This window comes from Heliconius melpomene, chromosome 21 (genome assembly GCF_056956725.1).
Source record: "Heliconius melpomene rosina isolate 202511_hmr_F chromosome 21, ASM5695672v1, whole genome shotgun sequence".
Taxonomy (NCBI): domain Eukaryota; kingdom Metazoa; phylum Arthropoda; class Insecta; order Lepidoptera; family Nymphalidae; genus Heliconius; species Heliconius melpomene.
The window spans coordinates 9,439,326-9,464,057 of record NC_140409.1 but is presented as its reverse complement, the minus strand read 5'-3'; the positions used below and the strand labels follow the sequence as shown (position 1 = coordinate 9,464,057).

General features: G+C 32.0%; 1 protein-coding gene across 3 annotated transcripts in view; it reads right to left on the bottom strand.

The window, feature by feature from the left end:
- The window catches only part of pico (ras-associated and pleckstrin homology domains-containing protein pico), a 79,325-nt gene that overhangs the window by 23,892 nt on the left and 30,701 nt on the right, over window positions 1-24,732 (bottom strand). Inside the window, exon 2 of one of the 3 annotated variants that reach the window (XM_085206389.1) lies at window positions 24,441-24,475. The gene's annotated coding sequence lies outside the window, so the exon portion shown is untranslated. Of the gene's footprint in view, window positions 1-2,561; window positions 2,926-24,440; window positions 24,476-24,732 lie in introns of those variants that run through there. The other 2 variants (XM_085206390.1, XM_085206391.1) reach the window with 2 other exon arrangements.

The window sequence follows — 24,732 nt, the reverse complement described above, 5'->3', positions numbered from 1 at the left end:
AATATATATATATTAGGTGTTTTAATTTTGTTGTTTTTATTTCAATAATGTGGAAGCAGTGTAAATATTTTTTTGTGATATCCCTAGCTGGGTAGTCAGAGAGAACGGAGCGCCAAACGCTACGGTCTCTACATACCTCTTTTGCCTCGTCCACTGTCATCAACCTCTTCAAACATGCCCTCTGGGGAGTCCTCATGCTTTTTACGTGATGTTCCTCCAGAATCCTTGATACTGTGTTTTCGAAGGTCAACCGAGATCTCCCCTTATCTGTCTTACCATTCACTTTTCCATCATAAATCTTTTTTGCCATTCTTTCATCACGTCTCTATTCATATTTAGATTTTTAGATCTCGGAAGTTATTACTGTAAATATATATTTATAATATTTGACAATTAGATTATGCTATGAATTATTTTTAGAAATTAAGATATTTACTCAAGCACTGAGAATTATTACGCAATAGGCCAAGGTTGGGTTGACGCACGATGATTAAAATTATTTTTTTTATATTAAAACTTAAAAAAATTATATCATACTTATATAAAAATTATATTTTGTATAAGCATACTTATAAAAAACACGACAAAATAAACTTATTAAATTTTGAGATTATATTACTTTATCGTACGCAGGGACCACAAGTCGACGATCTCTAGGTTTATCTAGGGACCATCGACTTGTAATTTTTTTCATTTTCGATATTAAAGTATCGAAAAATGTAAGTGTCATTTATTGCTGTTTTGAACTACTAACGAAGTGTGTAAACGCGACTGGTTATGGGTTCGATCCCCGTTCGAGGAAATTAAATTTATATTTTCATTTCTTCGCTCTAGTGTCGAGGCAAAGCGCGGCGTTGATTTCTGCCACTCAACACGCAATCCGGAATTCGGCGGAAAATGGTAAACCAAATATCTTAATAATAGGTTCCCTCTGCCTACCCTACTGTGCGGGATAATAAAAAAAATACACACCTACACCCAACCAATATACCCGACGACATTAGCTACCTATTACTAATAAGTTGCTACGATAGTAGATCCTAAGTCCTTGGACAATATTTCCAAGTAAGCAATATAGGTATTCTGAATTCTTGCAAGTAACTCGAGGAAGCTCGATAGATAACATGAAACGTTGACAAAGCATTGTTGTATGGCGATAGCATCCTCTCAACATTAAAGTCAGTATGCTGCGTTCATTCCACAGCTTGCAGTTATTTTTATAAAATACTAGTGGACCCGAACGCGGCTACGCCCGCTTGAACTATAAGAATATTTATTAAATATATTTATGAAATTATTTACAGTTTTCAATAGAGAGATGCGTTAAGCAAGCTTATTTTAGGTGACGTTTTCTAACAACAAACTATGCAAATCGTTGCTTAGCAACGACGGTTGTTATTAACATGGCGAAATAAATTGTATGTCAAATTATTAATTACTTTAATATATTGGTATATATCAAAAATATTACAAATATGAGAAAAATAAGTGTCCTATGTTCATCCCGGGACCCTCAAGTATCTCTATATGAGTATTTAATCACAATTAAATTAGCGGTTTAGCCCTGATTGCGTAAAAGACAGACGGACAGACAGACAGACAGAGTTACTTTCGAATTTATAATATAGGTATGGATTCCTAAGCGTTTATTAAATTGTATATTGAGGTATGCCTACGTGCGTTTATAGTTAACAAAAAAAATACGTATATCATTTAATGTTTAAATAATAAAACTAGTTTTTTTTTATGTTGCTGTTTAAATATACAAATAACATTTTAATAATTACATGCAAAATTAGTTAAATCATCGTACAAATCATTCACTTCCTGATGCGGCTATTTACAGCTGATAGAGTCTAAATTACCGTGTACCAACCTATATTTTTTTATTATATTAATATATTTTTTTAATTATATTTTATTATATATTGATTTTTTTATATATGATACATATCCTAACAATATAAAAACAATAGTATGAAGTTAATGAATAAATATAGTATAAGTACAAATAAATTCTTAGATTGAATGATTCGTTGATAAGTGACGTTTACAGCTAGAAGTTGCCCTCTTGTTTAAAAAGGGAGTTATATTTTAAAAAAGTACAACATAAGTTATATATTATATATAGAGCAGGACTATCTTAGATTCTTTATTATTATTTACATACATATAAAATTGCGTAAAGAATCGAATATAACCTTAGATTAATAATAACCTGTTTATTTAATATGCTAAACAAACGTCGGCAATCATCCGCGATGACTATGTGTTTATATTGAGTCATCTACTAAATTATGAATGACTTCAGAATAAAATTATAACAATATAATATTATATAGATACAGGAGATAGAGACGTGATATTTAAAGTCAGCTGGTGCTGAAAAATTAAATAAAGAAAATTTAATTCGAGACTTTTTATTTAAAAGCCAAATATATATATTTAAAATAGAAAAATCTATTAATGATATATCTTTAAAGCTAGCAAATCACAATTTTGATTGCTTAGTCAAACAATATAATCATATATATCATATTGAAATTTGAAAGTGTATTTACCTTTCAAGTTATAATGGCACCTATTCTAGTATAGATCACCTCTACAACCACTAGCTTAATTAAAGGAACTTCAGTTCAGCAGTCGAAAGTCAATTTTGAATCGTTCTCAATATTTAATGTAATTCACAAACTTTCCAGACTTTATGTTTATCGGGTGCATTTTGAAATATATGCAATTTGTACGGCGTACACATGGATCGATGTTTTTTTCTAGTATTTATAAAAAAAATAGATTCTATTATTATTATTAATAACATTTCAATCAATTTGCACTTTTCACTGCAAATCCGTTCGTATGTTAGGCATCCTATAGCAGGATAGGCGCGATCGCGGCGGGCGCGCTACTGTGAATGACGAGTCCGCCTCCGCCTCTGCCGCCGCCGGCACTAACATAGGGTATAGCATAGGTTTTTTTCTAGCACAATACATTATGTATGTATTCTTTGAGATGTTATATCATATTCAATTGATTTTACAATCCTTGTAGCTTTAGATTTTAATAGGAAATTTGATATAGATATGTTTTAATAATTTGATATAGATATGTTTTAATAAAAATATAGTTATATTTAAAAATTTGTAATGAAAGATGTACATACTTAGTGTCTATTAAGAATAAACCTACTAGTAAATTAACATTCACTTAATAAAGAGTCAAGACACTCCGTCCCACATTTTCCGTCGAATTCTGGAAGCTCGAAAGTGATTTAATACTCCATTTCCTCGAGTGGGAATCGAACCCGCAACCTGTCGCATTTACAGTCACAATTCGGGCCTCTACGCCACGACTGGCCTCATAAAAATAACTGATATCTTGAATATATAATGGAGATTATTAAATTTTTGGTAAATCGACGATTCGTTTCGGTCGATCTGATTCACGCACATTGTTTGTACAAGCGTGTATCTGTATACGTTTCTACAAGCGTGTATAAGCGTGTTTATCGCCGGCTCGCAAATATGATAATCGGGTTAACTCAGCTCGATGACGATGTGTGGGGATTTCATTCTGTTGAGAATATCAAGTCTGTGCTGGTCGGCCGTGCGTTTAAATATCTTTTTGAAATATTTTTATTTTCGTTGCAAATGTTATGTATTATCGTACCTACCTACCTACCTTATCAATACCTATATTATAAATTCGAAAGTAACTCTGTCTGTCTGTCTGTCTTTTACGCAATCAGGGCCAAAACGCTAATTTAATTGTGATAAAATACTCATATAGAGATACTTGAGGGTCCTGGGATGAACATAGGATATTTTTTTTCTCATATTTGTAATATTTTCGATATATACCAATATATTAAAATACTTATTAATTTGACATACAATTTATTCCGCCATGTTTATAACAACCGCCGTTGCTAAGCAACGATTTGCAAAGTTTGTTGTTAGAAAACGTCACCCAAAATGAGCTTGCATAACGCAGCTCTCTATTGAAAACTGAAAATAATTTAATAAATATATTTAATAAATATTCGTATAGATCAAGCGGGCGTAGCCGCGTTCGGGTCCACTAGTAATATCATTTATTATACCTACTAGTAACTACAAATAGTAAGCTTCAAGTTTTTATAAATTAGTAAAAGGAAATTAAACTATGTACCTTCATACACTTTTCATAAATTAAAAAGCTCAACAATCTAATATAATCCATAAATAATGATTAAATCGTGGGCGCAAGACAAACAATATGCCTTTTAATGAAGCTTGCATAGCTTTTATCCAGTAATTAGTCCTATGCAAATTTATATATTTTTTTCTATATAATTTATTTTAAAATATATTTTATTTTATCCTATAGGATTGTCATTGTAAAGACAATATAGGTTGAGAATTTTATAAAATAATATAGAAAAAGTTATATAAAGTTATATAACTAATTGCTGGATAAAACTTCACAAGCTTCATTACAATGTCAATTGTTTGTCTTGCGATCACGACCTTATTATTATTTATGGATTATATTAGCTTTTATGACTGTTAAATAGATAAATTTTAGAGGCCAGTCGTGTCGCAGGTACGGTACGGTAAGTACGACTAGTGGTGGGTTCGATCCCCACTCGGAGAAATGAAATATTTATTTCATTTTATATTATCATTTCTTCGCTCCTTAGTTCGTCAGAAAGTGGGGAACGGAGTGTCTCAACACTAGGTTCCCTGAAGTGCGCGGGATAGAGAGTGAAGCTGATATTTTTTTAATACGTAATACAGCACAAGGTACCTATATTTAAAAGTTTTCACGTATACGTAAATTAGTTTAGAATTTCGATAACAATATTCTGGCACAAACACAATCCATTTATCAAGTTAGGCTCAGATTGACAAAGAGCAACCGCAATAGTACATCCCGGTTGGCGCTAACCTAAGTCAATATAGTACAGGTTGGAGGAGGGCAAAGCTTAAACAATAGGCTCCGATGAAAGCAATCAGCTAGCATTCTGTGGAAGCGTATACCTGCTGAGAGAACACTGTCGCCTAGCTATAAACGTTATTAAGAGTTCGTGTTTTGTATATACGAGTATATAGGTGTGGGTACTTGCTCTATTCTATATATTTACTTCACTATATAATATTTGCTTAATATTGTAATGTTAATCAGCTTCACGCTTTATCCCGCGTACAGTAGGGTAGGCAGAGAGAACCTAATGTTAAGGCACTCCGTTCGCCACCTTCCGCCAAATTTTTCGAAGCATTGCTCTGTTGCCAGAGCGAAGAAATAGAAATATAAATTTTAAATAAATATTTAATTTCTTCGAGTGGGGACTGAACCCAGAATCAATAGTGTTTACTGTCACACCTTGTGCTCCTGCGCCACGACTGGCATGGTAGATATATGAGAAATCTATTATTGGGGGAAATTACTAGTGTAATAGAACATAATACATTTACATACATATAAATACATTCGCATCGCAAAAGACCGAGCAAAGTGGAGTACGTTGAGTTGGCAATAGCCGGGATTAATCCCAGGAGGAAGAAGAAGAAGAAACATATTAGGTATTAATGTATGGATATTGTTTCTAAAACAATAGTAATTCTGATGAAAAAATAAATAATTGCGCAGTACAAGCGGGCGAAGCCGCGAGCGTGTCGCTTGTTTAAAATATACTACAGTACTAAATACAAACAGTGTAGGCTTAATAACTATGATTTAAGTAACAGAAATGGTGCTTGTAACATTGAGGTGGAATAAATAGGCGTATCGCGCAAGATTACGAGTTCAAAACTTCCGTTCCTATTGCATACTGCAGGCGCAACGAAAATAGCTTTGGGTGGTTCATACACATTACTATAAATATTATACTTTTTTTAAAGTTTAACTAAGTTATTTAATTTTAGTCATTTGTACGTATTAATAGATGAGATCTCATCAAAAAGTGGGTAACAGAGTGTTTTAACACTAGGTTTCCTCTGCCTACGTTGCTGTGTGTATACAGCGTGTAGCTGATTTATTTTAAATTAATTTAACAACATAATGTTAAGTAATTAAACAATTAATTAAAAAAAGACGTAGCTCTAAAATTGTAAAATAACTTTGATATATTACTGTACTCGTTAGCGTCTATAGTAAAGTGCTTGTTTCACTACTGTCGAAGGTTATATTTTGTATTTGTGTCTTAATGAGTTCTACGAAGCTTTCACTTTCGTGTTAGCTATTATTTCAGTATGATACTTAATTGTGATTATACATCGCTTTGTATTAGCAACTTAAAATGTCTATTTATATTTTAAATAGAGATTTTGATTTTCGGTGATATAAATATCTTTAATTAGGTAAAAACTTCAATTAGGTGGATATTGGATGATGGGTAAGCCAGGCCCACATTTTATGTAACTAAAGTAGATTAAAATTATTATAATTTTTTGATAATTTCTCGAGTGTAATTCAAGCTCTCAACCATCATAATTGTGAAGAATATTCCCAGATCTTAGATCTAGGAATATTCTTCATTAATTCTAGCTTTTTCTCTATTCTTCTTCATTCCTAGGTCTCAGATCTATTATTAAACTAAATTGTGTAACCTCTTGGTTTAAAAATATAATATCTTTTCTTGAGTTAACAGTGAGATATTGTAAACAAGGAAGGCCTTATGTTTACATCAATTCTAAGTAAAAAGAACAATTAATATAATCTATATTGAACTAATGCGTGTATGACGAAAGCGAAACTAGTGAAAGTGGTGAGTCAGGATATGTCTAGTACTGTAACTATAGTAGTATAACTATAATAATGTTTTAGCAGGTCAAGTATATCAAAAGTGAAAGATTTATATTAATATAGAAAATTAATAGCAAACATTTTTTATTTCTCACTATTATTGAAAGATTTATTTAATGAGAATAATAAAAGATAAGATAAGGAAGGTATTTAATTGTGCTTTGATTTAGGAGTTATTTCAGTTGGTACGTACAGCAATTACCGTATTTAAATAAGTAAAAAGTTATTTCAGATGTGCGGTCGTTGGCCTTTCACTTCCACACAGCGGTTCTAGTCTGTTAATGTAAAATATTCGTTCAGAATTTTTTAGTCCTGAAAATAGTTAACAATAAATGACTAAGAAGTTTCATCATTCCATCCAGGTCAGTAAAGTATTGATAAATGAGGATTTAAAGACGTAAGTAATAAAAATATATTTTCATTCAAGCAAACATGTCATATTTGGCAAATTTTTTTGCAGCTGCACGTTCTTCCATCATATTGCAGGGTAGGCAGAGGGAACATGGTGTTAAGACACTCTGTTCCCAACTTTCCTCCGATTTTTTCAGGCAATGATTTTGCCCGAATACCAGAGCGAAGAAAAGAAAATATTAATAAATATTAATTCAATTTCATGAGTGCGAATCGAACCCACACCCGTCGGATTACAGTCGCACGCCTATGCCACGACCGCTTCAATTTTAATTTATATTTGATTTAAAAGAAAAGCTTCCTGCATTTCAAACTTTTCAAGAGTCGAATATTTTAAAAATTAAAAATACGTCAGTTCAATAAACAGAATTGTATCCTGTTATAACATTTTCTTTATATGTATGTCGCTCCAAGCGTTACGTATGGAAATATCCAAATATAGTATATATGCACAGGTATATATTATGAAGCTATAATATTTGTGTTAATTCAAGTGATGATAAGAGTGCCAAAAGTAAGTTATAATTATTAAAATATTAATTATTATTAAATCAATAGAGTAATAATAGTAAACTAGTATATAATTCTTATATTGTTTCTAGAGCAAAAATTGTAGTCAAAAATTAATTTAAAAACACTTTTTAGTTCTAAAATGTAGCTTTTATTATTTTACATAGTTCAATATGTTAAACTAGCGACCCTCTTGCGGCTTCGCCCGCTTTTACTACTGGATTATTCATATAATGTATGTTTGCAAAGCACTTAAGATAATGTGAAAATTAATTAAACCCTAATGCAACCCGCATTTTCGTAGTTTAAATAATGATTTTCCAATTGTTTTACACAGCAAGGATTTTTAGTAGGTACCGTAATTTTAAATCTGTGCTACTAATCTTTTTAAGTACTTATTAAAATATATTTAAATGACTATTTTTAGATAGTTAAATGACTCTTTTTAAACGGAAGAAATTATAAACCAAAACCTACTTACCAATAACTACTACAAAAAATATGAATCCAAATATATCACGCTGAAATAATACATTCAACTCCAATTATCTAATACGTGCAAACGCATCTAAATCTTCGTTGCTATAAAGGCAGGCGGGTTTTTTTTCGAGCTTGTGGTTAATACTGAAGAGGGTATTCTGTCCCTGATGGAAAGCAAGCACTACGTGGCTGCCTGTGAGGAAAATTAAATAGAATGCATCGACCGGAAATCGAACCCGGGCCGCCCGCGTGGCAGGCGAGCATTCTACCACCGATGCGTGTAAGGCAGGCGGGCGCGGCGGACGCATCGCGAGTGGCGAGCCATTTCGCAGCAACGATTTTTTGATATTGTAACAACTTCTAAAGTACTTATTATAATGAAAAACAGTAAAAGACAGTTTTGATCTACATTAAATGGCCAACGTAACTAATATACTTATTTATACGCTGAGAGTAAGGGATAAGTGAAACTTGAGTAACATACAGCTGATGTGTCAACGGCGGGATGTGTCAACAATTAAATGCGTTTTTCTGTAAAACTATTAGCAATTTCGAAATAGTGTGAAAAGCAAATTTTATCTTCGTTTAACGTAGAAAATTAATAAAGTATTTTAAAGGATAAGGATTAATACCATTATGGAAAAATATCCCTCACAATAAAAAATATATTGAAATTATTATTTTTAGACAGAAAAATGATCACTACACGTTATTCTTAAAAGATACGAATATGCCATCGTGGACTTTTTTGTAGATCTTATTAAGAGGAACAATACTGTAGTACATTTTTTCATGTAGTACTTACCATTAGAGCAGCGCATGCGCGAAAGTGTCTCAACGGGTAGGACTTTGTACACATTTATCGTATTTATGTTAATTTACATAAGAATGTACAAATAATAAACTATATATAAACCTTCTACGAAAAACACTCGACTTAATGGTGAAGACCGCATCCAAATCCGTTGGGTGGTTTAGAAGAAGAAGAGTTAGAAACAACAGACAGACACGAAAAGCGACTTTGTTTTGTAAGATATAGGATAAATAATTTATCTTTTTAACGTTACATGTTTATATATATATTTCCAATATTTTTATATTAGTATCAAGATATTTGACAAACTATGGTTTTAAGGTTTAGATAATATAATTAACATAATATTATAAATATTGCCACGTGACACTTACGCAAGTCAGGCGTCACGCAGCGGCGGTTGCGCGTGACGTCGCATACGTTAACGTCAGCAAAGACTCCGCCGTGATGCGTGTGCAAAATAAAATACATAGTTACGTCCTGATAGAAATCATACTAGCATGTAACATGTTTTATAAGGTTTTGTTAATTTTAGGGTTCCGTACCTCAAAATGGAGAAGAGGAAACCTTGTAGGATTACTATGTTATTCGTGTGTCAAGAGAATTAATATAAAGTTCTCGTGGATGTATCATTTCTGAAATTAATATTAAATATTTATGTTTCCAGTCACCCAGATCATTAAGAAGATCAAGCTTCTAAGTCAACGCAATCAAAAGACCTCGTGCATTTGTGTATCGCTAGCTACATTTCAAAACCTATAGAGTACTTTCCGTGGACCTACAAATATATATTAAATTTGGCAAGAAGTGAGAACTTGCAGCATAAAGAAAGGAAAATAATCGAAAAGTGAAAATTTATAGATATTTCATAGAAAAAAACATTATAAACTTATACTTGTGATTTATTTCATACAAAATGAAAGCGGACGTCCGCAAACTTAAGTTTGTCAACTTTTATAAATTGTACTTCCCGTCGACATACAATCCTGAAATTGATACGGGACCCTCGATTGAGAGTCCGACTCACATTTAACCGGTATTTTTTACTGGTTTGTTGACAAATACTTATGTTAAAATTCTAGAAACTTTTTAGAAACAAGACTTAAATTGCTTGCTTCTGACAATTGGACAACGTAATATCATCGTAAAGGCACATTAAGCTTATGATAACTTAGTTAACCTTCAAAAGCATTAAATAATAAGCTGCAGTTACTTGCCGCGGGGAATCAGCCGTCTGGTCAGTCATGCAACGTTATTACGTCAAATGTCAGCTGTGATTTCCCTATACACTTTACGCCGGTGTTGCTAGTTAAGTTATAAAATATCTATGGCATAATGTTTTTTTTATTTCTTTTCTTCGTAAACGCAGGAATGGATCAGAAACGAATTGCATTCTACATTGCTTTTAACCGACTTCGAAAAGGAGGAAGTTCTCAATTTGCTCTGTATATATTTATTTATTATTATTATTTATTAACTTATTTTCATTACCCTCATAGTTATGTACCTTTTAGTAAAACTTCTTGTGCATTAAAAAAAAACTAAATAAAAAAATACGTAAATGTTTGAGAAACAGATTTTTTGTTGTTTACATTTTGTCTCATGCCATAGTGAATAGAGTATAGCTGTATTATTATTACAATATTATTATTAGTATGTGCTACCCGATGATAGGTTTGACATCGGTGCCAACATGTTAACAAAATTTGAGTTAGCGGTATATGGTAAAGGCAAGGAGCAGGCAGCTTAAGCTTCTTGACTTAAGGTGGAGATTGAAACGTCAAATAAGAATATAAGAATTTCATTATAGCAATCTTCCAGTATTAATTTAGCCGTTTAAATAGTAATGAAATAAAGCAAAACATATTAAAAAGTAAAAGGAATTTTTTACAAAAAGCTTCAGCTTTGTAAGCAGAAGGAACATAGTCTTAAAACACTCCATTTCTCATTTTCCGTCGATTTCCGGAGACACTGTGTGTTGAATGGCGAAACCCTACACAGCACGTTGCCTCGACACCAGTGCGAAGACATGAAAATATAAATTTAAATAAATATTTCATTCCCCCTAATGGGAATCGAACCCACAAGCAGACGCGTTTACAGTCACACACTCACCCCTGCGTCACGACTGGAATCAAAGGAAATGTTATATTAGCTTAGTGTACTCAAAACTTCCCACACAAATAGTTTAAATGGAACCAAAAAAATATATATAAAAAGCTCACATTACAGACAGACATCAAAAAGTAACCGGCGTTAAACGACAAAGAAATTTAATAAGTGGGCTTTTAATTAGAGCGAATTTTGACTCTCAGTAATGAGGTGCACTCGGCTTGAAGGAGAACAGGCATCAGACGGGAACAAGGGAAAACTCACGTTTTGCTTAGCCACATGATTTCCGGTGGAAATATTTTTTTTTTCTATTTTCTTTCTTTTCTAATAATAAGTATAACGTCAAGAAAATTATTCTCTTTACACGAGAAGAATAGTGTATAGAGGTATTTTGTATTTTGTGCGCAAAAAGTAATTTTGGTCACCCGAATTAATTTTTTTTATTTAAAAAGGGAACAATTCATATATTTAGGTAATGCGAAAAGCTGAAAAAGCGACAATATCACCCAATTTATTATTAAGAAAAAAATTAAAACACATTTAATTAATTTCATATAAGTATAATTAAACATACTCTGGTGTATAATAAAATGAATCTGTCGTATGAATTAAAGTTTTTATTTTATCTATGCTATACTAAAAAAGTAAAAAAATACATTAATTAGGGTTCCGTACCTTTAAGGACAAAAGGAATAATATCACCTTATAAACTCACTTTGTTGTCCGTCCGTCTGTCTGTTTAAAAATCTCAGGAGCGCTTAGAGATATCGAGCTGAAATTCAAACCCTATACTCAAATCTACGGTCGCTTAATTTCCCGAAGAAATCATATTTCTATATTTACTTAAAAAAGATATGGCCGTTTATTTCGCAACAAACAAGTATTTCGACACTACAAAGGGAATTAAAATGAATAGGGTACTTTCGGTTAATCTAGAATTATAAAAAATGGTAGTTAGCATCAACAGGTTTTTGTGGTTAAATTCTAAAAAATAATATCCTTACAAGGGGTGGAAAATCTATATATATAAAAGGACTTGTCCTCACTGACTGAGGTAACGTGCCGCTGCTGTCTACGCACAGCGGTTACGGCTGTGAACGTGAAAAACGTGCAAACGTGAAATTTGGACATATGTTTACTTTCGTAATCTGGACATCTACTAAGAAGAGATTTTGAAAAATTTTAACCCTAACGGGGTGAAATAGGGGTTGAAAGTTTGTATGGAATTTTTTTAAATCGACACTGATTTATATAAAATTTGAAATTCAGACTTTTAAAAATATTTAATTGAACACGTGTTTCACCTCCCCTAAGGATGCCAATAAGGGGTTGAAAGTTTGTATGGAAAAATCTTTAAATCGCCACTAATTTTTATAAAATTTGAAATTGAGACTCTTAAAAATATTTCATTGAACACGAGTTTCGTGGTTTATTAAAATTCACCCCTAAGCAATAAGCAGGCGAAGCTGCGCGCGTCCGCTAGTTTCATATAAAAGCCGCCAGTTCAAGTGAGGTATCAGAGGAAAGGGCTCTGGCTAAGCTAAGCTAAGTTTGAATTTCAGAAAATGCTCAAGACCTCCAACTTTTGGACGGAACCCTCGGTGAGCGGGCCCGATTCGAACTTGTCCGGTTGTTTTTTACGATGAAACAAGTTACATCAAGTTATTTCATTGTAAAAGATGTAAAAAAAGTAATAAAACACGCTAGTAGTATAGTAGAAAATACTTTCATTCAAATCTGTCAGAAAACGAGAGTATACAAACAGACAAAAAATTAAAAAATATTGTTTTACAACAAAAACTAGAAGATGTTTTTACGTATTTTCTATGTACAGATGACAATTAGATAGGTTTTATTATATGTATAGATAATAAAATGATGCTAATAAATTAGCAAAAGTTCTTTAAGTGTGGTCGGCAAATTAAATTGATAAATAAAAATAATTGAAAAAAATCTGCGTAACAAACGTCTTCTAGTTTATAAAGAAAAAAAATTTCTATATATAATATCTGAAATATCAAAATCTAAGAACTAAACTCTTATACATTTATAAATAGTTAAAAGTTTTTTTTATTTTGTCCCATTAAGTCTGTATTTTAAAATGCCTATATGCAAATGTCAAAAAAACTTGGAAAAATATTTGTCAACCACTGTCTAGCAACCACATTTACGTGCTCTTTCAATGTCATACGATGCTTCGTTTCGTTTGTGTTTGTTGCAAAACCCCATGTATCATTATGGAAACCTGTGTTAAAGAATACAAAAAAAACAAAAATAAATATATTAAACACACAAACGAGTATATATCTTAGAGAACCTAGTGTGAAGACATTCTGTTTCCCACTTTCTGCTGAATTCTCACATTGCGTGCTGAGGCGGACCTCAACACCGCGCTATGCCTTGTTAGCAGAGCGGAAAAATTAAAATATTAATTCCCTCTAGTGGGAATAGAACACACAAACGTCGCGTTTACAGTCACACACACTTTAAAAATTTTAAATACTTGTCTACATACGACAGTTTTAAGAGTAAATAGTAAACTTAAATTAAATTAAAATTGATGATAAAATATATTAAGCAATTTTTTTTAAACTTATATTTTTGTGAACTACAATATTTGACAAAACTAAAAATATATCTTCTAAATATGCCGAGTTGACTCTCTTTATCTTCATTAAAAAAGTCTAGAGAAACAAGAAGTAGTAATGCGGCGTATAAATTAAATATAGTGTTATCGAGATATTTTATTTGTTCGACTTGGTGGATGTAAGGGCGGGCGAGTGCGGGAAGCGGGTGAGTGCGGGAAGCGGGCGGCGGGTGGTGGTGGAGGGTTGAGGGTTGACGCGTGGTGAGGGTAGGTAGGGTATTGATCGGCACGCCTGCACTACCTGACGATGCAGCTACGGAACCGAGTTCGAAATATTGGAGCCCCCGTACGTATGCTTGTCACAAAGCTAAACGAAAGCACAAAGCTGGTAGTATCGGCCTTGCAGTTTTCTGATAGATTGCGAGTAACTTCAAGACATAACACATAATACGTATGTCTTATTTTTGAATTTATTATATGAGACATTAAAATATACGAAATAAATTATATCTTTCATTAATTTCTTATTTAATTTATAGATATTAAACGAATAGCATCCATAACAATTAAACATTAAACAAATTAAATGGCGTCATGTCATAAAATCATCAAATGTAAACAAATATTAGTAAAAATAAAAAAAAAACATTTTTATTTTATATAATTATATTATATTAAAATATATGAAACATATTTATATTATAAATTACATAGTTTGCTAGTATTATAAAGTTGGTGTAATTGGCGTAGAGCTTAATTGCCGTATAACTTACGTCACCTTTAGCGTACATGCCCCAATACAAGACTTTTTGCTCGGAACGTCATAAATTAAGAACTGAACTGAACTGAACTGAACTGAACTGAACACTCTTTGATTTTACTTTTTTTCTTAACACGTTAAACACCAAGAAAAAATATGCATCTTCCCATTCAGGCCATGTCGGTCAGTGATGGTCGACAATTAGACAATTAGACTAAATAGTTTTACTATATTTTTACTATATAATGTCATTTAATTAATATATCATAAATAATTTTAAAATATTTTTGTTTCTTCAGTTCTAAAATCCGCTTAATCTTTATGTTTCTAGGCTATACTGGTGTGCTATTTTAGTCTCAGTTTTGTTTAGCAAAGCTTTATCTAGAACACAATAGCGCTTCCTGAGCTACAATGGAGTAGAAAACGTAAGATGTTTTATAAGAAACAATTTTGATATGACAATAGCATATAATATGTTATAGACAGCTCTGATTTCGAAATATCACAACGTCTTATCATTAGCAAAAAAAGTTCTAAAACATAAGAGCCCAGTCGTTGCGCAGAAGCACAAGTGTGTTGCTTGTGGGGGTTCGATCCCCACTAGAGGAAATAATTGGTTTAAATTGATATTTTCATTTCTTCGCTCTGGTGTGGAGGTAAACCGCGACGTTGAATTTCAGCACTTAACACGCTATGCTTCCTGAATGCGGCGATGAACGGAGTGGCGGAACTGTATGCGGGATACAGCGTGAATGTCCAGCATTACCCAATAGGTGCTTAATTAACATTCACACGTATGGTGAATACAAACAAAAATGAATTATGATATGTGGTAACTATGCTGTAATTTTTAGTATTTAGTGGAAATTTAATGAGGAATTTGAATTCGGCCGATCTGTATCCAGAATTTCAGTAAATTGCAACCGCAAACTCTAATTGGATATATTCGGATATCTTTCTAAAATGAAATGGTATTACTGAGTGCGAGGTATAGTTAAATCCTGTTAATTTTTTTTAAGTAATATTTTAGTTATTACAATAATTTCAGATTTATGATTGGTTAGCGGCCCACTCGCGGCTTCGCCCGCGTCCTACCTATTCAATTCATGAACGTGGCTGTATGATAGGACATCATGGGCGGCTAGGACGCCTGCCCCGAGACTCAAGCCTAGGCTTGCGGCCGTAAACACAGTGTCGAATTATTTTAATTTTATATTTTCCCGTAAAGTTTACATTCAAATTATATGCTATAAAAGCCGAAGATTATCTCTATTAAATTTCTATGATAGTGAAATAACTTTCGATCGTAAGTTTTCAATATAAATGTGAAATAAAAATCGATGACATATCACCTTTATAAGACATAGATATATGGTGTCGCGGACATTTTTTTAGTTCTATTAAAATTGAATACGTTTGTCATACAACGTACTGACATATAATTAAAATTATTTTAAAGCAATTCGATCCTTATTATAGTTATTTCGTTATATAAGGCTAACTAAGATTTGCACCGTACTCGTACTGCTTTGTTAAAGAAATTTGGTATGAATTTTCAAGTATACATTCAATGTAATTATGAATAACAAAATGTTGTATACATAATAATCTAATTTTAATTCTTTGTTGAACTACAATTAGGTTAATGTATGTTTAATAAGCAAAATTATAAAAAAAAAATTTTTTCTGTTTGTTGTAGAGCGTGTGTTCATGACTGTATTCGAGTATATTATATATTTTAATTATTAAATATATTTTAATATTTTACTATTAAGAATATTTTTTTTTTGTAGAAATTCATCGTAGTTGTAACTTGTATTAAATATCTATAATATATTTAATAGATACAAGCTTACTACACAATCGCGTGCTACTTACTACAAAGGTGGGGGTGGAGGGTGGCCGAGACCTAATAGTGTTATTGAACTTAAACCCTCTTAATCTCGTATCGGGTTCAGTAGATCAATGTTAATATACCGAAACTAATTTTAATGCTTAGTATAATTTTCATGATAATTTAGTTGTTATAATATGAATTAATTTTATTGCAATACAATTTTTATATATACGAGTATATGTATATTATATTATTTTTCTTTACGTCACAAGCAAGCTTTTTGGGTCCGAAATGTTATTGTTTATATATTTGGGTATTTTATACGTTCTTTAATAAATATATGAATAATCACAATTACAAAAAAAAAACCCGTATATGAATGTCACTGTATGAAATTAATATGTACCTATGTTGCTATAAAGTTCCTTCTTTACTCTTAAACGAGTACACATAATTAAATAATCAAGAAAAGAAATATCAAAAACACTATTGAATCATATTTTTTTACAGACAATTTTAAATTGAAATATCATTTTATATGAATTTACGAGAATACTATAAAATTTAAGCTTAAGTTAATATAACACAAACAAAATGTAAATTTTCCTTTTTCAAAAATAATTTTTATTTTTATTCATCCTTCTTTAGAAGGACTCACAATTATAATTATTTAAAGGTACAGAGCTTTTAAAATAGAACGTTTTTCAGGATGATGTGAACTAAGTACAGAAAAGGATCCTATCTATATTCATTATATCCTTGTGTTTCCTTTATATATTTTTATATAATATTTAATTTAATAAATTTGTCATACTGTATGTATGACAAATACAAAATAAAATTTGTTTGCTTCAATTAGCATTACAACTCTGTACTTGGCCTAAGTTATTTCTAAAAACATGGAACATCATTTTTCTGATTGTGCAACATATATGTATATGTATTTGAACATATAAATTTGAATTAAATCATCAAAATTGTTGAAAATCAATGTTGGAATCATCAACATCAATGAACTTCTATAATTATTAAAAATCAAATAAATAAATCAGCTTCACGATGTATCCCGTACACAATAGGGTAGGCAGAGGGAACCTAGTATTAAGACACTCCGTTCCCCATTTTATGCCGAATTCTGGAGGCATTGCCTGTTGAGTGGCACAACTCAACGCCGCACTCGACACCAGAGCGAAGAAATGGAAATATAAGCGTAAAAAAAGCTTTTAATAAATATTTCACTTCCTCGAGTGGGGATCGAACCCACAACCATCGCGTTACAGTCGCACCCTTGTGCCGCTGCGCCACGACGGCCTCAGTTCTATAATTATTTCTATTTGATAAAAATATAAAATAAATTTAATTAATAAATTTATTAAATTTATTTTATTTATTAAATAAATAAATTTAATTTGCTTTTTTAAAACAAATAGAGCCTTCTCTATAGTTGCCTAGTTGTCGTTCGTTTCAAGAACAGAGTAGTGCCACACTGTATATGAAAATGATAATACATTTATAATCGCTCATAATGACAAAGCAGTGTAGGGGAAGCTAGTTCGATGGAGAATCCTAAAATAGGCTGACACTGCTATGCACTTAAGCTGTCTGAGTCTAGTGATTTAATATGACGTGGAAGCTTTGATATATAAAAATTCAGGAGTGAGATGCATTTTTGTCGTTCTTTTTTAGTCTTACGATCCTGTGAAGGTTTGAGTCCATTTGAGTCCAGCCGTGGCGAAGGGGTGGTGTGTGATTGTAAATGAAATGTGTGATTGTAGATGATTTTTCAAATGTAAAAAAAGCGAAAATAGAAAGCAGGAATTAAATAAATAAAGTTAATAAATTATATTGAGTTTACTATAAAATATATATGCCGGTACTTGTCTCTCTTTTTTTAGCATGGCGCTTATATATTTATAGTTATTCTTAAATAAGCTGAGAGAAGAAGCTGAAAAAGCAAGAGTGACTCGTTCTTTAGAACAATGTAAACAGATACCTATAGTTCTGGGAGGAATTGGTTAAAAAGGTTAATAAAATGTAGATATTTTTCATTAAAATGTGATTGGTATCATGAATTACAGATTTCATGTTTATCTGTGTTCCGGTCGCACAAGGTCTGGGTCGGGTCGTTGTACTGCCCCGCCAACTCCCGGTTATATTTAGACCGGAAGCCGCGCTCTGGAAGCGTCCCCTTTTGCGAGCCCAATTTTTTGACGAAACAATATATCTTAAGTACCAATCCCTTATTAAAGTTATTTTTGGGAAGACTTTTTAAGATCGGTATTCATTGGTTTAGAATTTATTGAATAATTTACAAATAATATATGTTTTGACGTTGCCTGAAAGTTTAAAAGTGATATTGGCAGAAAGATCGTATACTTAAAAAAAGCATAATGTAATGAAAACTGATAACTATAAATTAGTTTTTAATTGATTTTTATTCCAAAAAGGAAGCGGTTCTAATATATATTATTCGACAATTAATTATCTTTATGTGTTGCTCAATTTCTTTGTTAACAAATAAATTACTTTAATAAACACAAAAGAATTATTTAATAGCCGTCGAATGAGCTGAGCTACACATGGGCCGATAGAATGTTTATTACATCGATCTGTCTGCGTCTCGGTCGGTAGTACTAAGTACTAGTTTTAGTGAGGGTGGTAATATAAATATAAAATTAGATAAAAACCTCATTAAGATCAAATGTATTTATTTAAATTCAAAATATTCTTTATTCAAATAGACTACTATTATTATAAGCAATTTATTTATTCCACCATGTTAATAACAACCGCCGTTGCTAAGCAACGATTTGCAAAGTTTGTTGTTACAAAACGTCACCCAAAATGAGCTTGCTTAACGCATCTCTCTATTGAAAACTGAAAGCAATTTCATAAATATATATATTTAATAAATATTCGTATAGTTCAAGCGGGCGTAGCCACGTTCGGGTCCACTAGTATTTTCCTAAAGTCTAAAATCAATCCAAATCTCCACACTAGATTCTCTTTACCTACAATACAATTTATTTAAACTAGTTCTCTTACATTGCAAAGGAAAGCGTGAACCTATTATTCTTTTTTTTTTTACTTATTTCTACAACAAAATCTATGAGTCATTGTAAGAGTACCTTTACTTAATTAATTATACTTCCTTTATTGATACAAAGAATCACATCATTATATTTTATCAATAGAGTTTGTATTTCAACGAGCGGATGTTAAATATTATTTTCATTCCAGAGGATGTTATCGTCCACTCGGTAATCTTACTATTGACACAATGAATCCGGTGTTATATCATAAGGGGCTTGCAATCAGTTGAGACAATGAAAATTGACGTATTATTTATACACATATTTCGCATATTATAACTTGTTTCCTTTGCTATCCAGGTTCACGCCGTATCCCAAAAATAGCAAAGTAGGCAGAGGGAACCTGGGAACTCTTTTCCCATTACTTATCTTAATGGGAATTAAGTTCTGGAGATATTGTGTTAAGTGGCGGAATTCTACCAGCTTTGCCTCGTTACGAGAGCGAGGAAATGAAAATATTAAATATTTATTTTCCTCGAATGAGAATCGAATCCACAACCTATCGTGTTTAGGCTTGTGCCCCTCGCGCTACGACTAGCCTCGTCTGTTTCTATCTTATTCTACAGAAATACATGTTTTATTAATAACTTAATTCTTTTCTATCATCACTTTTATGTATTTTCATGAAAAGGGCCATTGATAAAACTCATGTTAGCAACTTTGATGTTTTCTTTTGACTTTTTCCTTTTGACTGGCTATATTCTGAAAGACCAAAAATCAAACTGTCGGGATCTTGTAAAAAATATAACATAGACAAACCTACAAAAAAAGTATTAATTTAAATTGTACTTCTCTTCTCTTCTTAGAACTAGACTTCTTCGTTCATGAAAGAAATTCTTAATAAAAAAAATTAAATATTGGAACTTATTAGAAACTTCGTACTAGACATATAATAATATTTTGTTCACAAAATATGATATGAATATAAACAGGCTTTCACATAGTGGTCGTAAATCAAATGGTCGTCGGTTCTTTCCAAAAAGGGTGAAGTACCGTTGTACGAGTGTAGTAAAATGCAAACGCGTCGTTAACAAGTAAAAAGGCAGTGTGAATCTATAAGGCAGAGCGCAGACTTGTTTAGATAGTATTACTTTACAATACTTTTTTTTATCTTCACGAGATTAAGACTGACTAAGTGGATAGGCAGAGGGAACCTGGGAACCTAGTGTTATGATGTTCGTTCCCGTGAAAACACTTTTGTTCCCCAGTGTCCCTCTGCCTAGCAGGGTGCTATGTGCGGGATAAAGCGCGAAAAAAATATCTATCCACAAATATGTAATAGTGGATAATTTACTTAGTTGTCTAGTGTCAAAATTATTTTATTAAGTTTTTTATTATGAACTGCGTTATCATCGAATTTTTTTATTGTTTTAGGTACACATCAGGTACATATCATGCTAATATTTCTTCGCTATGCCTCGACACCACAGCGAAGAAATGAAAATCTTAAATATTTTCCTCGAGTGGAAATCGAACTCACACCAATCACCACGTCTTTAAAAATGTTAACCAACTTTTCATTGTAAGCTTGGAAAACACTTAAAAATGTGTATGAAATGTTTTACTTTCAATGGATTTTCAGGAAGTCGGAATTGTATTAAAGTTACGATGGCGACTGCTTCCAACTGATAAGCGGCTCGCCCTTTTTTACCCGACTGCGAACGCCAAGGGAGGCAATGTGTTTATTAGTGTATATGTATGTATGTTGTAGTTTTAATCTATAAATGTATGTATTAATTTATGTTACTATAGTTATTCTTTAATGAAGCGTTGTAGAGGCCAAACGGGTTGATCGATTTTAATGATTCTTTTCTTAAGGCTATCGATTCGTCTCAATCTTGCGAGTGTAACTAAATATGTGACAAACAATAGTAAAAACTTACCATCCACTATTACAGATTATTCAGAAATCATTTTAAGGTACCTATCACCATTTTTATTTTTAATGTTAAATATATTATAACGATTTAAAATTGTTTTAATTACTAGTATCGCATTTTCTTCAATACCTGAAATTAGAAAGAAAGAGGAGTAGAAGACATAGCAACTTTGATTGCGGACTGCAAAAGTAGAGGTTGGATTTAAGTCCCAACTATATTAGTTCCCTCGATATCGTAATTACGAAAGCATATTCTTTGAAATTTGAATCGGAAACATAATTTGGATCGAAAAATCAAATCTATTTTACATGAAATCATTTTCAATATATATAATTTCAATATTTAATTTGGTCACACACACCAAAGTCTTACTCTATTTTAAAATACATTTTTCAATAATTATTTGTTTTTACAAAGATTGAGGTTTTGGGAACAGTGGCCTGGTTGGTGGATGTCTGCTAATAATGGACGTAATCTCATTTATCGAATCCGATACAGTTCAAAGCTTCGATCGTAGACGTTCAGCTCTCATTGTGTTCTAGAGAGTACCGCAGCTATTATAGTGTTGTTTGTTGTATCTTGTAAGAATATCGATATCTTATCTGTGAGAAAGGACGAATAAGAAAATAAAGATATAAATAAAACATTTATTATTATTGTTTTTCTTTTATCACCTTCATGCTGTATTCAGCTTGCAGCAGGGTAGGCAGAGGGAGAACCTAGTGTTAATATACTCCATTCTCCATTTTCCGCAGAATTCTAGAAGTATTGCATGTTGACTCAACGTTGCACTTTGCCTCGACACTAGAGCGAAGAAATGAAATAGTAAATTTAAGTAAATATTTCATTTTCTCGAGTGGGGATCGAACCCACAACCAACCGTTTACAGTCACACACTTGTGCCCCTGCGCCACCACTAACTCCTAATCTATATATATAAAATCGAAAGGTCACTCACTCATCACCAAATCTCAGAAACTACATGTGCTAGGAATCTGAAATTTTGCTTAGGAGTTATTTATAGGACGAAGGTGCTCACTAAGACGGGAATTTGCAATATTCGGCTCCTAAGGGGTTGTTTTTGGGGTTGAATGCTTGTATGAAACTTCGTTACTACAAATGCTAGGAGTCTTAAATTTTGCATAGAACGTAGGTACTTATGGAGACAAAAATTAATAATAACGTAGTTCACGCAGGCGAAGCCGCGGGCGGGCCGCTAGTACAATATATTTATTATTGTTAACTATATGCCATATTGTCCATCGGCAAAGTGGTTGTGGAGCGAGTCCACAAACTCAGTCGCCTATCTTGGACCTGTCGTTTCCGAAGCTGATGAAACCGAAGAAGACATTGCTTCTAGAATTGCCAAGCCAAGAACGATCATATCACAACTCCATCTCGTATGGCGATCGCTGAAACTCGAAGATTTAAGCTTAGAGTATTCTGGTTTAATTATAAAATATGAAAGATATCTCGCGCAGTCTCTAGATCTTTGACAGTCGATACGTGTACCGGATTCTCTTTATGTACTAGCCAAAATCCTCGATGACCATCTTTCTCCACAATCCATAGTAACTATCTTAATGTTTTATATTTTGCCATAAAATAATGGTCTATTTAAAGAGTTGTTTTAAATGTCATACCTACTATTATTTTATTAATTACGTAAGATATTTCGTAAATTTTTCTAGGTCCAAAATTATTCCCTACACTACAATGGATATCTATAAAGATATATAATTATGTAGGTACAGGGACCGTACCACGTCCGAGGCACTGCTACGTAGTACGTACCAATATTACTTATATTAGAAAAAACTATAAACAATATTATAACAACCGATCTTAGATTACAATAGTTTATTTCCAAACAATCAAAAATAGTTCTAGATCTTACTATATAATAAACTAAATTATAAAAAATTTCGTATTAAAATATGGTGTAAGTCGGGAGTAACGGCATCGGGCTACTCCTGTTAAGAGTTTTATTTAAATTAATTTATTTTAAATACAATAGATATTTATTTTAAACCTGACGAATTATATTTTTTTAAATGTTAAGAATCTCAGTTTTTCTTTTACTTATTACTATTTATACATATATTTTTTTCCTATATTCTTTGTCGTTATCGATAATACAATAAAACGTCCTATTTTGCTTATACAATATCCGGACGGGATGTCTTTAGAAAAAAGGGGGAAAAAATTATAAGCTCACTATTATTAAGTCGAATATCTTTTGTTTTCTATAGTTTGTTGTACTATTTAAAAGGGATAGAGAATAATGCGAAATCTTCAATGTACGGACACGTGTTTCGCTATTATTTTTTTAAATAAATTTTAACAATTATAGAAAATACAGAAATAGATGTATTGTATTGTGTATGTACTGATTTTTGATAAAACTCATATTATATCAACAAAAATCAGATAATTAAAGTGAATGATAACAACAATTTTGACATATTCAATGAGAGACTAGCATAAACTATACTAATAAATGAAATAAATGAGTTTCATACTGTATACCTCACATAGCTGGGTAGGCAGAGAGAACCTATTGTTCAGACACTCCTTTCTCCACTTTCCGCCGAATTCTGGAGACATTGCGGATTGAGAGTTGGAACGTTTACTGTTATACTTTGCACCTCTGCACTGCTTTATTAAAGGAAAATAGTGAATATGATTAAAAGTTATGCAATTTAACTCTTAGGTATAGTACGCCACAAGAGTGGGAATGAACTCGCGCGGTTTGTGCACAGAAGTGAAGGTTTCAGGTTTAAAGTTAAATTGTTCGCATCGTCCTTTCAAAGCCTTTTAGCGTCCTCTGAGTAGGCTGGAGTAGAAGCTCAAAACACTCTTTTCACATTTACTTCTTGTCAACAAAACCTTGATACTTTTCTTTTATAAGACGTAAGGGGTATATGTGTAAGAAAATAATTCTTAATAATAAAAGTAAGTATTTTTTTTTATAAACATTTATACAACTTCTCTCTGCGGAGTAGAAATTGCAAATTTTAAATGTTAAAAATGGTAAATAAAACCTACTGGTGAGGACGAGCGTAGAAATTATTAAGAAACATAAACTATGCGAATCCCTACAAAAAAAAACAAGCTTAAAAACACGTCATTTGAATAATAAATGTATTTAATAATTAATTAACTTCAACTTACCCTTACCTCGTGTCTATCGATACTGCATTGTACAACTGAAAATAAAAAAAAAAATATATATTTATTGAAGAACATGAGATTCTTATTTAAATCTACGAATACACATATATTATGTGAATGAAAGAATAAAACATGTTTTAGAATATTACAATTCTAGAGTCGATCAGCGCGTGCACTCTATATAGTAGTTGTTTGCTAGTAGGTACAATAGAACTGGTATCAGAAGTGATATCAAACGTGTGTGGATTAATTTAAATTAAATCAGCTTCACGCTGTATCCCGCACACAGCAG